We start from the raw sequence: 14737 nt of genomic DNA on the forward strand, positions 1-14737 counted from the left end.
TCTTTGTAGCCAATTTATGTCATCTACAAAAAAAAAAGAAAAAGAAAATGGCTGGGCACAGTATCTCATGCCTGTAATCTCAACACTTTGGGAGACCAAGGCAGGCAGATCCCTTGAGGTCAGGAGTTTGAGACCTGCCTGGGCAACATGGCGAAAATGTGTCCCTACAAAAAATACAAAAATTAGCTGGGCATGATGGTGTAGGCAGCTGTAGTCCCAGCTACTTGGGAGGCTGAAGTGGGAGGATTACTTGAGCCCAGGAAATTAAGGCTGCAGTGAGTAGACATTGTGCCACTGCACTCCGGCCTGAGTGAGACCTTGTCTCAGAAAAAAATAGTAATAATAATAATAATAATAATGTTTTTTCTTTATTTTCAATTTTCTTGTCTTTTTTTTCTTTATTGATTTATTGAACTTGCTAAGATCTCTGGTATAATGTTTAATAGTAGTAGGGCAATTTTTTTTTTGATGATGTCTTATATTTGGTTGAGGAAGTTTATTTCTATTCCTAATCTACTGACTTTTAAAAGAATCATGAATGCATTTATCAAAGACTGTTTCTGCATGTATCAATATAATTTCATGGTTTTTTACATTTTTTAGTTTTTTCATGATGAATTGTACAGATTGATTTTATTTTTAAATATTGAATCAGCCTCGCATTCTGAGAATAATCTCTACTTGATCATGATGCATTCTATTTTGGTGGATTTGGTTTCTTAGTATTTTGTAAGGACATTTGTGCTTATATATCTGTCATATATATGTGTGTATATATATATCAGTCATATATATATCTCACACATATATGTAAGTGATTTTATACTATGTGTCTTTTTTCTTCTGATATATTTTTCTAGTTTTGATGTTAGTTTAATGCTAACCTCATAAAATAAATTGGGAGGTGGTCTTTTAATTATATTTTGAAAGAATTTATATAGAATTACTACAAATTGTTAAGGAAAATTTTTGTAGAATTTGCTAGTGAATATGTTTATGTTTCAAATTTTCCTTTGTGGAAGCTTTTTACTACAAATTCCACTTATTTAGTAGAATTAAGATTATTCAAGTTATCTGATTTTTTACTGAGTAATTTTGGTTTCATTACGTCTTTAAAGGGAATTTTTTATTTTTAATTTCGTTTTATAGGTTTATATTAAAAGTTCTGAATATGAGTGGCTTTCGTTTTATAGGTTTATATTAAAAGTTCTGAATATGAGTGGCTCTCTGCCTACTCCCTTTCACCACCTTGATATCTTAAGTGAATAATGCGTTCTCATCAAGAGGGTTAAAACTAATCACCAGCTGACAGCAGCTCACTTTCTGAGTTACAAAAAACTTTCCCTCTCAGGCCATTTATTTTACTGGTAAGCAACCTAACTATATTATAGTTTCTAAAATATTATCTCCAAAGCCCCTAGGAGATGCATATATTTAGTCCAAAAGGTTTAATAATTCCCCAAGCTGATGTTTCCCTTTCTCCTTTGATATTGGCGTAATTTGGAGTGTGCATTGTCTGTTTTATTTCACATTGGGACAAGCTGAACAGGGACTAAGGTGAAAGCAGAGAGGCATCCAAGGCAAATCATTTAAGGAGGCACTACAAATACAACATCAACACTTGCAGGAACCTAACAAGAGTGTCTCCTTAAAATTTTTGTCCTAGGTGCGTTATCTAGTTCTGAACTTTTTAATGTGAATTCTTTTCTTTTCTTTTCTTTTTTTTTTTGAAATGGTCTGGCTCTCAAAGGCTGGAGTGCACTGGCACGATCTCACCTGACTGCAACCTCTGCCTCCTGGGTTCAAGGGATTCTCTTGCCTCAGCCTCCCAAGTAGCTGGGCTTACAGGCGTGTACCACCACACCTGGCTGTTTTGTATTTTTAGTGGAGACAGGATTTCACCATGTTGGCCAGGATGGTCTTGAACTCCTGACCTTAGGTGATCCACCCACCTCGGCCTCCCAAAGTGCTGTGATTACAGGTGTCAGCCACCGCGCTGGGCCTGAATTCTTTATGTTCTCTAAAAATTCAAAATTATTTTTTCGTATTTTATCAGAAATACTGGAGTCATCAATTTAAAAGAAATACACAGAAGGCCCTTCATCACTACTTCCAACCAAGCAGTTCTGGGCTGGAGATCCTAGATCAAGCTACTGGCAGATCTGCTGTCTGGCGAGGGCTCTGCTCCTGGTTTGCAGATGGGTGTCCTCTCATTATGCCCTCGCATGGTTGAGAGAAAGATCGTCGTTCTTCTGTTTCTTCTTAGAAGGGCACTAATTGTATTCATGAGCTCCACCCTCATGACCTAATCCCCTCCTAAAGGCCTCACCTCATAATACTATTATATTGGGGGTCTGGATTGCAACATTTGTATTTGGGGCAGTAGGCACAAACATTCAGCTCATAAAATCTTGTGAATCACTTTTAATTGCAGTGTTGGAACATTGCTTTAAAAATGATGCAGGCCCTATTTCCATATATGCATTAGGCAATTCTTGCATTGCTATAAAGAAATATGGGAAATGGGTAATTTAAAATAAAAGAGATTTAATTGGCTCACAGTTCTCCGGGCTTTCCAGGAAGCATGGTGGTGTTCACATCTGCTTGGCATCTGGGGAGGCCTCGGGAAGCTTCCAATCATGGCAGAAGGTGAAGACAGAGTAGGTATGTCACATAGTAAAAGCAGGAATAAACAAGAGCGAGAGTGGGGGGCGGGGGCGGTGCCAAACACTTTTAAATGACACATCTCAAATAAATTCAGGGCAAGAGCTCACTTATCACCAAGGGGTTGGCCCAAACCTTCCATGAGGGATCTGCCCCCAAGATCCAAATCCCTCTGCCAGTCTCCAACATTAGGGATTACATTTCAACATGAGATCTGAGTGGGGACAAATATCCAAACTGTATAAAGAAGAAATGCAGCAGTTCCCCATTTAGTCCCTCATCACCCTCCCACATACCGAATCATATATGTGAGGAGTACTTTTATATGCACAACTTGCCCTATTTAGAACTGTTCTGGAATAAGTGCATTTCCCATAGTACTATCTAAAACTCCATCCTCTGCACTTTCCTTCAAGAAACCACATGATAATATCAATAATGCATTGCATTTTAGGAACAAAGTTAAATATTTTCTAATTTATTTTAACCATTAATAAACTGTTTTAACTCTTTTTATAACAATTATTTTTAGATCAATTCACAAGTGATTACAACACACACTACAGCAAGAGGGATAATTGCTGTCCTAATGCATACATTACTCTAAACATTATTACATACAATGATAGTGCCAAGGATTTAAAATTTTGATCAGCTGTTTCAGGAAGCTAGGAGCTTTTAGCTAAATGGATGAATCATGGAGAAGAGTCCCACCATTTCTCGTTCAAGATTGGTGACTCAGTGTCAGTGGGGCATGAGACTTCTATGATCTGACCTTAGAATGACCCCTTTTTATTGTGGAACAAGGTTTTAAGCTAGGCCATTCCCCTGGAGCCATAAAGGATTGACTAGGGAAGATTGCACTGAGCTTTGCTATGAACAGAGCTGCTGCATTTTTGTGATTTTTCCCCAGTCTGTGGTTTTTCCTGAGCCTGTATCCAGACAGTGGTCATTCCAAGTCCAGCTTGGCTGTCTGTTACAGCTTCTGTTTGACTATGTCTTTATACCCTTGCCTTATTAAGTTATAAAATTGTTTATTGCTTTACTGTCTCAGCTCAAAGGTGAATAATAAAACCCCAGGCATATGTCAACCTTGGAAATCTAGTATTGACCTTCCTGGGCCTTCAGTGCTTGCTCATTTCCCATACCTAGCATTTACGTTTCCAATGCTTCATCTACACCTTCATTCACTACTACCTATATGTCGTTTGCCTTATTATCTTTGGTAAGTATACTGAGTTCTAGTAAAATAGTATTTCAAGTGCAAGTTTACACATTCCTTACATTAACTTTAGTTCAATACTTTCCATTTCTTTTTTGCTTCAGAACTAGGAGTTGAAAATATTTACATTTGTCTTTTAAAGAGGTTATAAAGTTGTCACAAGGACATGGGACGTGCTGGCTATTTTTCCCTTTTAGCTATTTTATGGCATCCAATTAGGTGGATAATAAAATTCTTATTTTACTAATGAGTAATCCAAGACTTCAGGAAGAAAAGTACCATGCTTAATGTCACACAACTAACAAGAGGCAGAACCAGTATTTAAATGTAAATATGTCTTATTTCAAAATTTGTTTGTTTTACCAAATCCTGTAGCTCCTTCCAAGACTCCCAACCTTTACTTTTCTACCCCTAAGAATACATATGATTTTCACATATGAAGTCTGTTTTTAAATTTTTGCTAATTAACTAGTGAAGCAAAATGCAATGAATTTTGCAAAATGTCATGCAAAAAATGAAGCAGAACAGAGAATCAGGAAATGTTAAACCATGGTTAGTAGCATTGCATATCAGCATTGGTTTGATTGTAATTTCATTGTTCTGGACTCTCACTTATTCAGTTGGTGTCCCTGAGGCCTGCAGTCCTTCCCGGTGCTGAGAGTGGAGCTTCCCAGGCTTTCATTCTCTCCAGGACCTCAACCTTCCTTGTTCCATGTACAGACATAACAAGCCCTTTCCACTTACCTTTTGTAAGAAATTGTATTCTTTCCCACAGGTGAGACCTAGAGAAACATTTGAGTCCTCTTTGATCATGTCCTTAGTCATTTCCCACTCCTGATAATGTGTTTGTAAGATTTATATGAGAACTTCAGTAAGACTGCACTTGCAGGGGTGCAGCTACATACACCAAGCTTATATGTCACGGTGAGGAATCTACAAAGCACCGACATGAGTGGAGTGATTTCCGTTTCTCTTCAGCAGCCATCTCATGTCAAAGACCATCTGGCAATTCAAATCCTGAGTTATTAAGGCTACAGAATTATGGCCATATCTAGTTTCTATGCACAGCCTTTCCCTGAGTAGAAGGCTCAATTAATTACCAGATCAAAATTGGGCTGGGATTTGCTTTGTAAACTGCTAAGCAGTTTAACTGGGTTGTAGAGAAAGACTCTATATGACATTAAATGACCTTCCTAAAAGCTTATTTCTCCCCCAACTGCTCATGTTGGAATCAATTTCAGGAGTCATTCACAATGAGTGGTTTATTAGCTTTCTAAATGCATTTACTACATGCCAGATGTCCAGCTCACACCAGCCTGCTGCTTGCCTTTCACTGACCCCTTCGATGGATGCTATGGACTTGGATCCACCGCCAAGGAAACACGTCACAGAGCAGCGTGTGGTTGGCATACGAAGCTCCACCGAGGAAGAAGACATTACCCAGGTGTGGGCGAAGAGAATGACATTACCAAGCAAGGTCATAATGACGACGAAAAATAGATTTTTCCAGGTTGAATTTAGAAATACATTGTTTTCTCAGAATTCTCAGTGTGTTTCATGCATTTAAAAATTCCTTTGATTAGAGCCAAATTGATTAAAACTAAATGTAGAAAAGACCTTCTTGACAGTTCCAGGGCTATTCTATAGCTGGCTTGAATTTGATCTTTTAAAAACATCTCATTAATCCAAAATGTTCTGCATAAGAGATCTGTACATCTGTTTCTTCATTTATATGATTGGATAATTATCATTTATTTTCAGTAGGTCATTCTGAACAAAATGCAAGTTAACCATTAAACGATTTCTGCATTTGAACATATTTTCATAAAAAGGCATGGCTTAAATAGTACTTCTCATCAACCAAGTATCTTGATTCTTTAATACTTTTACTAATAGAACTAACCATTGCCCAGATTTTCATGAAAAGAAAAAAATCAAATTATTGGTTTTCTCCTTCATATTGCCTTTCTATGCGCAAATGACAATATAGCCATTGTTCAGATTCTGCTAAAAAGTTTAATTGACAATGGCATCAAAAATATTCAAATATTCTTAAAAAATAGATGTGTGACAGTATAAGCAATGGTGGAACTGGTCAAAATAATTAAGGATTATTAATTATTTACTATGAAATAAATGCAAATGCATTCAAAATACATAGAAAAATATTGGTTAAATATAATTTTGCAATAAAGATGACAAATGATTTATTTGTACTTTTTATTATGTTATTACTACAATAAGCACAAATGTAAAATATGTATTTATTTTGTAGCAATAGACTATAAAAGGGAAAAGGTAGGCATCAATAAATAGAGGTAAAATGAAACATCCACAGAATGCAAATAAATACAAATGCAACATTTCTAATATCAAACATCACATCTGACTGTTTTCCTGATGTCACAATGAGACATTTTCTTTATATCTGTTGGGTCTAATAAAATGTGATAGTTAATAATCATATTTTTTGGATGGCATGAGGCAAACTGAACTATGTAGTTAACCATAATGAGCATTGTTAGACTGTTTCTAAATTTCACAGGGAAACAAATTACTTTGTTGGTTGCTAACTTGCCATGCCCACACAGGTACTTTGTCAAAACTTCTTAATTGTGATGATAAAAATTTGGAAATTATTCAGATTAATGTGAATATGTTAAAGTTCTTTTTCAACAAGGTAAGTAAAAAACATATATATAAAACAACACATCTAATATATGTGCAATATAATTGTAATGTATGTAATATACATGTACTGACTCACGCAATTGTGGAGACTGAGACGTTCCATAGTCTATCTGCAAGCTGGAAAACCATCAAAGCTGGTGGTATAATTTGGTCCCAGCCCAAAGACTTGAGAGCTAGGAGCTCTGATGCCTGAGGGAAGACACAAGATGGAAGTCCCAGCTCAAAACAGATAGAAAATTCACCCTTCCTTTACATTTTTGCTCTATTTGTGTTCTCAGGGGTTCGGGTGAGGGCCATCCACATTGGTGAGGATAGATACTGTTTACACAGTCTACCAATTCATGTGCCAATTTCTTCCAGAAACACCCTCACAGATATACCCAGAAATAATGTTTTACCAGCTGTCTGGGCATCCCTTAGACTAGTCAAGTTGACACATAAAATTAACCATCACTCCAAATAAAACTCGTTTTGCTTTCTTTGGAAATATTTAAGGAGAGAAAAGTAACACTGAGCAGAATAGTATAGAGGAAAGAGCCATGCGCATCACAAAAGCCTACGAATCACATTTGTGAGCCACCACTTACTTGTCTGCAAAATGGATGGGGTGGCAGGGCTGTGGTGAAGCATAGATACAACACACAGACATGACCTAGCTTTGTGCCATGCATCTAGATCCTTAATGATGACAGTGAGATAAAGATTACTTATATCAAACAGTTCTTGGACTTTTCCCTGACTCTGGTCAGTGGAGTGCATCCTAGCTTAACCTCCTAGTCCTGTTTCCCCTTCTTGCTCTCCATGCCAGACAGGGTCCTCATGACCACATGAAACACAACCATGAGAAAAGGAGAGGTGAAGAAAGGCGGGAGGTAACAGGCCTAGGAGTGCAGAAGGTGAGGTTGGGCATGGGGGTTCAGGAAAGGCATGAATGTGACTACCATGTGTAAGAAAGAAGTGAGAGAGAAGACCTAAGCATGATTGCTGTGGTCTGCTTACATTCTTTATGCTGTTTGTGAAAAGTAAGTGAAGGGTACATTACTGTAAAATTGCTTTTGGTTCCTGGAACATGGTCTTTGGGATTCATCACTGCTCTGAGACTGAGTTATGTAGATCGTGACTTCACTAGCATTACAATGCATATAGTCATTATTTTCCAGAAGGACTTAAGTGTGCTTCTATCTTCTGCTTTGACATACATGGAGTAGATCTTTCTCATTCATTTTTCTTTTTTTCTTTTTCTTTTTTTGAGATGGAGTCTCACTCTGCCAACCAGGCTGAAGTGCAGTGGCACGATCTTGGCTCACTGCAACCTCTGCCTTCCAGTTTCAAGCTATTCTCCTGCTTCAGCCTCCTGAGTAGCTGGGATTACAGGTGCCCACCACCACGCCTGGCTAATTTTTGGTTTTTCAGTAGAGATGGGGTTTCACCATGTTGACCAGGCTGGTCTCAATCTCCTGACCTTGTGATCCACCCGCCTCTGCCTCCCAAAGTGTTGGGATTGCAGGCGTAAGCCACCACGCCCGGCCTCCCATTCATTTTTCATACCCAGATCCTTCTTATCTCATAAAGTGCAGCTACCGTGCCTTCCATGACGCTCTCTGTCCCTGATTTATCTATGCGATGGAAATATTTTGCACAAACTTCCTTTGTGTTTGATCTCTACCTATGTACAATCAGATTCTTCAGAGAAGAGCCTGAGCTGGAAATTAGGGTGCATGAGATTCATCAAAGAAGGACTATGAACAGCAGAAAGGGAAGAGACTTAGTATTGGGCAGGGGAGGAGCTAAGGACAGGTGTGTTTTCAGCAGGACTCTGCCTCTGGCCTCCTCACATAGGGAGTTCTGGAACATGAACTGTGTCCTGAGTTGGTCCACCCAGAAGGCAAGGAAGTCAGGCTCCCTTGTTGGTCCATGGGCTGTGGGCTTTATACAACCTCCTGGGAAGTAAAGCGATTCTTCCATATGGCTGAAAGCGGTTCTCTGGGGAGACAGCACCTATCCAGGAGTAGCCAATACACACCAACCTAACCCAGAGGGTCCAGACACTGTATTAATAGCATCCATTACTGACTTTTCCTGACGACCCCTCTCACGTTTCACCTTGTGTTATATGAATTCATATTTCTGTCATATTTATACTAAATTGTGAGCTCCTTGAGGACAAATTAAGTGCAATATTTATATTTGAAGTTTTCACAATATCTAGCTTGGCTCCTGGATAACATAGCACTGGAAATAACTTTGAAATTACTTGCCAGGACTTAATTTCTAACTGGATGGGGCTCTAGGATATAATTTCAATTCACTCTATCCTACTATAGAGCAGACCATTACTATCCATGGGGAAACTTCCTGAAAGTCCAGAAATGGGCAAAATTCCTAACACTGATATAACCAGAGTTACCAAGGTGTATGAAAATCAAAAAGCAAGGGTGGGTTAAGAAGGGCATGGGCTAACTAGGCTTAGTGACTTGTTCCTACATGTTAGATTTACAGTGTAAAGTTAATATCCAGGCCTCCACAAAATGACACATTTCTACACATTGTGAACCTTCTGGATTCCTATACAGTCTGATTCGGAAATATTAAATCTGTGAATGCCATGTGTTTGGTAGGCATAATTGTTAAGTTAATAAATGATGCATAAAATGGAATAATATATTAAAAATACATATGCTAAAACCCTTGAAAAAGCATTGAGTATAAAAATGAAAAGGAAACCTGAGAATAACTGTTTTATTCACACTTCCCATTCCTCGCTGGTTTTATCCAGTCTCGTTGCTTCATACGCCCTCTGTATTCTGAGCCCCCCACCAGGTTTATGTCTCCTTCTATAGTTCATCTATGCTATTAAGTATGCAGACACAACCTCCCCCAAATGAAGCTCTTGATCTTCCCCGCAAACACTGACATCTTGTGTTTTTTATCATCTAAGTCTCTGGCAAATCTAATCCTAGTAACTCGAGTCACAAAAGCTGTGGATTATCCCTGACTCTTGTCTTTTTCTCACACTGAATATTCAATTCCAATACAAGCTGTAGGTGTTACCTATAAAACATGCACAGACTCCAACCACTGTTTCCACTACACTGTCACCTCCACAGTCCAAGCCATCATCATCTCTCTTGGAAGACTGCAATAATCTCCCTGCTTTTACCCAGTTTCTGTCTTTGACCTACTTCACAATATTTTTAATACAGTCCCCAGAATGTTCTTGTTAAAATATAAGTCATAGCATTTCACACCTCTGCAAAAAAAAAAAAAAAAAATTACCTTTTGTGTGAAAATATACTTTCTCTACTTATTTGGTTATTTACTCACATATTCATCTTATATACCTGTATTGATTATCTTCAATGCCAAGTACTAAAAACTCAAGGAAGACTAAAGCAAAATTATTCTTTTGCAGAGTCATGCTGTATTATCCAGAATACTTATGTGTCTGCATTCCAAAGATTGGCCACCGAAACTTCTTCATTTATGAAGCGTTTCTCAAAGTAGTTGATTGCCCGAAATTGGACTATAGTAGCCTCAAGAAACACTTATAAATGTTAGCCAATTACAGAGTATTTTGGTATGTTTGAGGCTTTATAAATCCCTGACCATCCAGGGACTTAAAATCCTGTTGACAGAGACCATCAATATTAAAACACTTATTTTCACAGACATTTATTAGTTACTAATTTTGTGCTAGGAATTGTGCTAGGTAAAAGGGGATATAATGATAACATAATGCCTTGACTTTGTGGTTAAAAATGTTTTAGTCTAGTTGGGAAGAAGGCAGGTTTACACAATACATTTAGAGCAGTGGTTTTCAACTCTGACTATACATTGAAGAATCCAGTTAAGAGTTCAGGAAATTTCAACATCTGGGTCTCACCATCAAGATCTCCCTCGGTCTGAGACATGACCCATGCATTAATTTTCTTGAAAGCTTTCTAGAGGATTCTATAGTGACGCAGGATTGAGAGTGGGTAAAGTATCTAGTAATGAATGAATCATTGCTTTGCTTATTCTCATTGTTGTGCACCATTTGTCTTCTTGACTTTGTCAGGGAACAAATGACTCACAAAATAACCTGATCCTGATGGACCAGAATGTGGTAAGGTAAATATTCTAATTAAAATAACACTATCAAGTATCTTACATACAGAATACATAATAATTGTCACATTTTTGACTTTTAATAAATACTTTCCAAATATATGAAAAGATTCAGGAAACAACTACAATTCTTGAATTTGTAATTTATAATCTGGTCTTTTTAAAAGATGAAGAAAGTACTTTAGAGTCCTCTGGGTCATTACTACAAGTCTCATATCTCATTTAACAAGTGGAAACGAAGTGAAAAGTTGACCTGAATTATTACAAACTGACCACACACACATGCACACAATCACACACATGCATGCACACACACACACCCTACATGCTCTTTTAAAGACAGAAAGAGAAAAGAAGTTCTATTTTTCAGAGATTTTTTTCATGCCTATCTCTCATTTTGGCTTTCTAACTGTTTTATGAAATAGGCATTCTTATTTGGATTTTGCAGATCAAGAAATTAAAGAAAGCTTAAATAACTCAAGTAGCTTCTCATAGCTAAAAAGAGTCAGAACTAAAATTTTAAACTAAATTCTTCATAGATTTTTTTTTTACTTTTTCACAGATTTTTCATATTAAAAATGATTTGCAGGAAAATGTACAGTGATTTGCATTATTTTAATTACAAGTACACAGTAATTAAAGAAATTTAAGTAGTGTTGTTTTGTTTAGTTCATTATTAATTTTTTGGGGCGTTGGAGTCTTGCTACATTGCCCAGGCTAGTCTTGAAGTCCTGGCCTCAAGTGATCTCCCACCTCTGCCTCCCAAAGTGCTGTGATTACAGGTGTGAGCCACCACACTTGGCCCATTTTGTTTTTTAATTAGGACATCACAAAATACATTGGCCCACTAGTTTGCCAAACGGAGCCTTGCTGGAACCAAAAAGCACTCCTGTCTTCCAAAACAATAAACTCATTCCCAAGGGGAATCTCAGCCATAGGGAACTGGGAATCAGAAATTCTTCTGATTGTATTCTAGGCAGAGTCGACCTGGAGTTAAAAGTCTCAAGCTTCTTTGAATTAGGCACTTCATGTGGGCTTTTGCAAAGCACTCTTAAGATTTTTGAAGCGATGTACTGGTTTCTGGTGGAACCCTCCTTTGTGTTGTTGTTTGTTTTAATTATTCATGAGAAAGACATGTCATTGATAATTGATCAGTTTTTACAAACAGATTATTGGGAAGTAGCACCCTAAATATTGTAAAAGATGAAAACAGCAGGGTGTTCGGATCACCTTTGAAATAGCAGCACCTAATCTTAATTTCTTTCTGTGAAGATTACAAAAAGAGAATATGAACACAATTCATTCAGTAAATTAGTGACAATAAATATAAAGGTTTATACCCCCAGTGAGAAATTAGTTTCTTCAGGCATCTAAAGGAACTTAAATTGGCAAACACCCATGGCATCTAAAAGGGCCAACTTGTGCTTACAAGGAAATGAGAAGTAATGTTGTCATCAAAGTCTAGGTTTGAAAAGGAAGCATTGAGAATGTATTAGAGAAATATCCAAATGAAGTTAAAACAGAGTAGTCTGATTCTCTACTTGAGTGTAGGAGAATTATTTGATCCTCTGGCAACCCAAAGAGAAAGGATCGTTTTAAAGAACTTTCAAGATGCTGCCCTTCTCTTTATTTGAAGTATTTCAGTCCAAACTATTTATTAAAAGTAAAACTCTATGTGATAGGCCAACGTGCAAATATGTCTTTATCAGTAGAGACATGCATAAAATTGTAATTTCATTCATTCAGGTAGCTGTTATTTATGGAATTCTCACTCTATTCCTGGTTCCTACTGGGCACTGGTAATAGAAACGGTAAATAATAGAGACTGTTTCCTTCATCAAGAAACATACTATCTATTGAGCAAACCTTTTAAGTTTCAAAGGAAAAGAATCGTATGAAGTTTGCAATCATCATGGGAATATAAGAAGTAAATGTGGTCTGTGCGTTATCCCTACGTGGGGACAAATTCCACACAATATATTTTTCTGGAATAACATTATTTTTTCTTTCTACCATTTTAGATTATCAACTCTTTCAGAATAGTGGTTTTATATTCCAGATTTAGCTGTCATTTGCATACTGTAAATGTTCAGAAATGCTTGTTAAATGAAATAGAAAGAGTGAGAAAAAGTCATTTTTTGTTTATGTGGTTTTTGTTTGGTTTTGTTTTTGAGACAGGGTCTCATTCTGTGGCTCAGACGGGAGTGCAGTGGTGTGTTCCTAGTTCACTGCAGCCTCGGCTTCCCAAAGGGTTGGGATTACAGGCATGAGCCCCTGCACCCAGCCGAAAGTTCTTGCCTTCAAGAAGAGCTGCTGTTCAACAGGCATAAAGTTTCAATTATATAAGCTGAATAGGTTTTCGAGATCTGCTGAACAATATTGTTCCTATAGCTAACAGCACTTTATTCTGCACTTAAAAATGTATTCAGAGAGTAGAAATCATGTGAAGTGTATGCAATGGTCTGAATGATAGTGTCCCCATGAAATTCATTATGGTGGAACTGAACTCCTCATGTAAAGTGGAAGCTTTGGGAGGTGATGAGATCGTGAGGGTGGAGCCCTCCTGCATAGCGTTAGTGTCCTTATAAAAGAGGACCCAGAGACAGCTGTCTTGCCCCTTCCACCACGTGAGGACCCAGTAAGAAAGCACGGTCTATGAACCTGAAAATGGCCCCTCACCAGACACAGAATCTGCCAGCAGTTTGATCTTGGACTTCCAGCCTCCAGAACTATGAGAAATAAATTCCAGCTGTTTAAAAGCATCCAGTTTATGGTGCGTTGTTATATAAGCCTGTAGAGATATAAACAGTGTTCTTACAACAACAATAAAAAATATAATAGATTGCAGAGAACAAACGCACAAATAATGCATTATAAACAGTGAGACTGGAGTTAAGGAAGAATACGTGATGTAGGAACGGGGCAGGCAAACTGTGTGTGTGTTTGTGTGTATGTGTGTGTGTGTGTGTGTGTGAGAGAGAGAGAGAGAGGGAGAGAGAAACAAAGACAGAAAGACAGACAGACATACACATACACACACACACACACACACACACACAGAGAATTTCATAGAGGAGATAACTTTTGAGCAGATTTATTAACAATAAGAATAAATTTCAGGCAAAGTGAAGAATATACATTGTCCTAAAGGTCAAAATGCTGACACATTTTCCTGAGTCCAGGCAGCTTCTTTTTTTTTCTTTCTTTCTTTCTTTTTTTTTTTTTTCTTTTTTTGAGATGAAGTCTCACTCCATTGCCCAAGCTAGAGTCCAGTGGTGCAATGTCGGCTCACTGCAGCCACCACCTCCAGGGTTCAAATGATTCTCCTTCGTCAGCCTCCCGAGTAGCTGGGCCTACAGGCACGCACCACCATGCCTGGATAATTTTTGTATTTTTAGTAGAGACGGCATTTCACTATGTTGGCCAGGCTGGTCTTGAACTCCTGAACTCATGATCTGCCTGTCGTGGCCTCGCAAAGTGCTGGCATTCCAGGCGCGAGCCACCGCGCCCGGTCCCCCAGGTAGCTTCTTATGGATGGACATGAAAACATTATCATCTAAATCATCATCCCCCTGAGGGCTCTAAGATATCTTGGTTTTTGATTAGTGTTTTATATATTTTTCTATAACTCAGTAGAAATAAAGCCTACCTGGATTAGTTTGCTGATTTCTCCAGCAGTGTTATTTTCTCTTAAAATTAGGGCTTAGATATGGAAACGTTGCTAATGTAAAAGTTGCTGATACATTACTCTAGTACTTCATGGGATGGACTTTGGGAGACCATTGGACTCAGTCTTCAGTGGTCAGGACTCTCCATTCTTGAAGGCTAAATGGAAGTTGATCATACATCTCTGGACACTTTCTGGCACTGCTGATCTGGTGGTGTGCTGATGACGTAACTAGCAATACATAATAATTATCACTCCAGAAGCAGAAGACTGTTCCTACAGTCTGGTAAAGACACAGGTAGGGGGTTGGATTAGGATGAGGTATAATCATTTTATACCTTCATACAGAAAATAACATTTAAAAAGTGCTTCTCCGATAGCTGTGA

At 37.9% G+C, this 14737-nt stretch overlaps 1 long non-coding RNA gene across 1 annotated transcript; it reads left to right on the forward strand.

The window, feature by feature from the left end:
* Positions 1-722: 722 nt before the first annotated feature.
* Positions 723-10144, forward strand: LOC105525350. The gene is made up of 4 exons (XR_001003905.1): positions 723-1149; positions 1194-4661; positions 5184-5330; positions 9990-10144. It is a non-coding gene; the product is annotated as an uncharacterized LOC105525350 (long non-coding RNA).
* The last annotated feature ends 4593 nt before the right edge of the window (positions 10145-14737 follow it).

This window comes from Colobus angolensis, unplaced genomic scaffold (assembly GCF_000951035.1).
Source record: "Colobus angolensis palliatus isolate OR3802 unplaced genomic scaffold, Cang.pa_1.0 Scaffold53, whole genome shotgun sequence".
NCBI lineage: Eukaryota > Metazoa > Chordata > Mammalia > Primates > Cercopithecidae > Colobus > Colobus angolensis.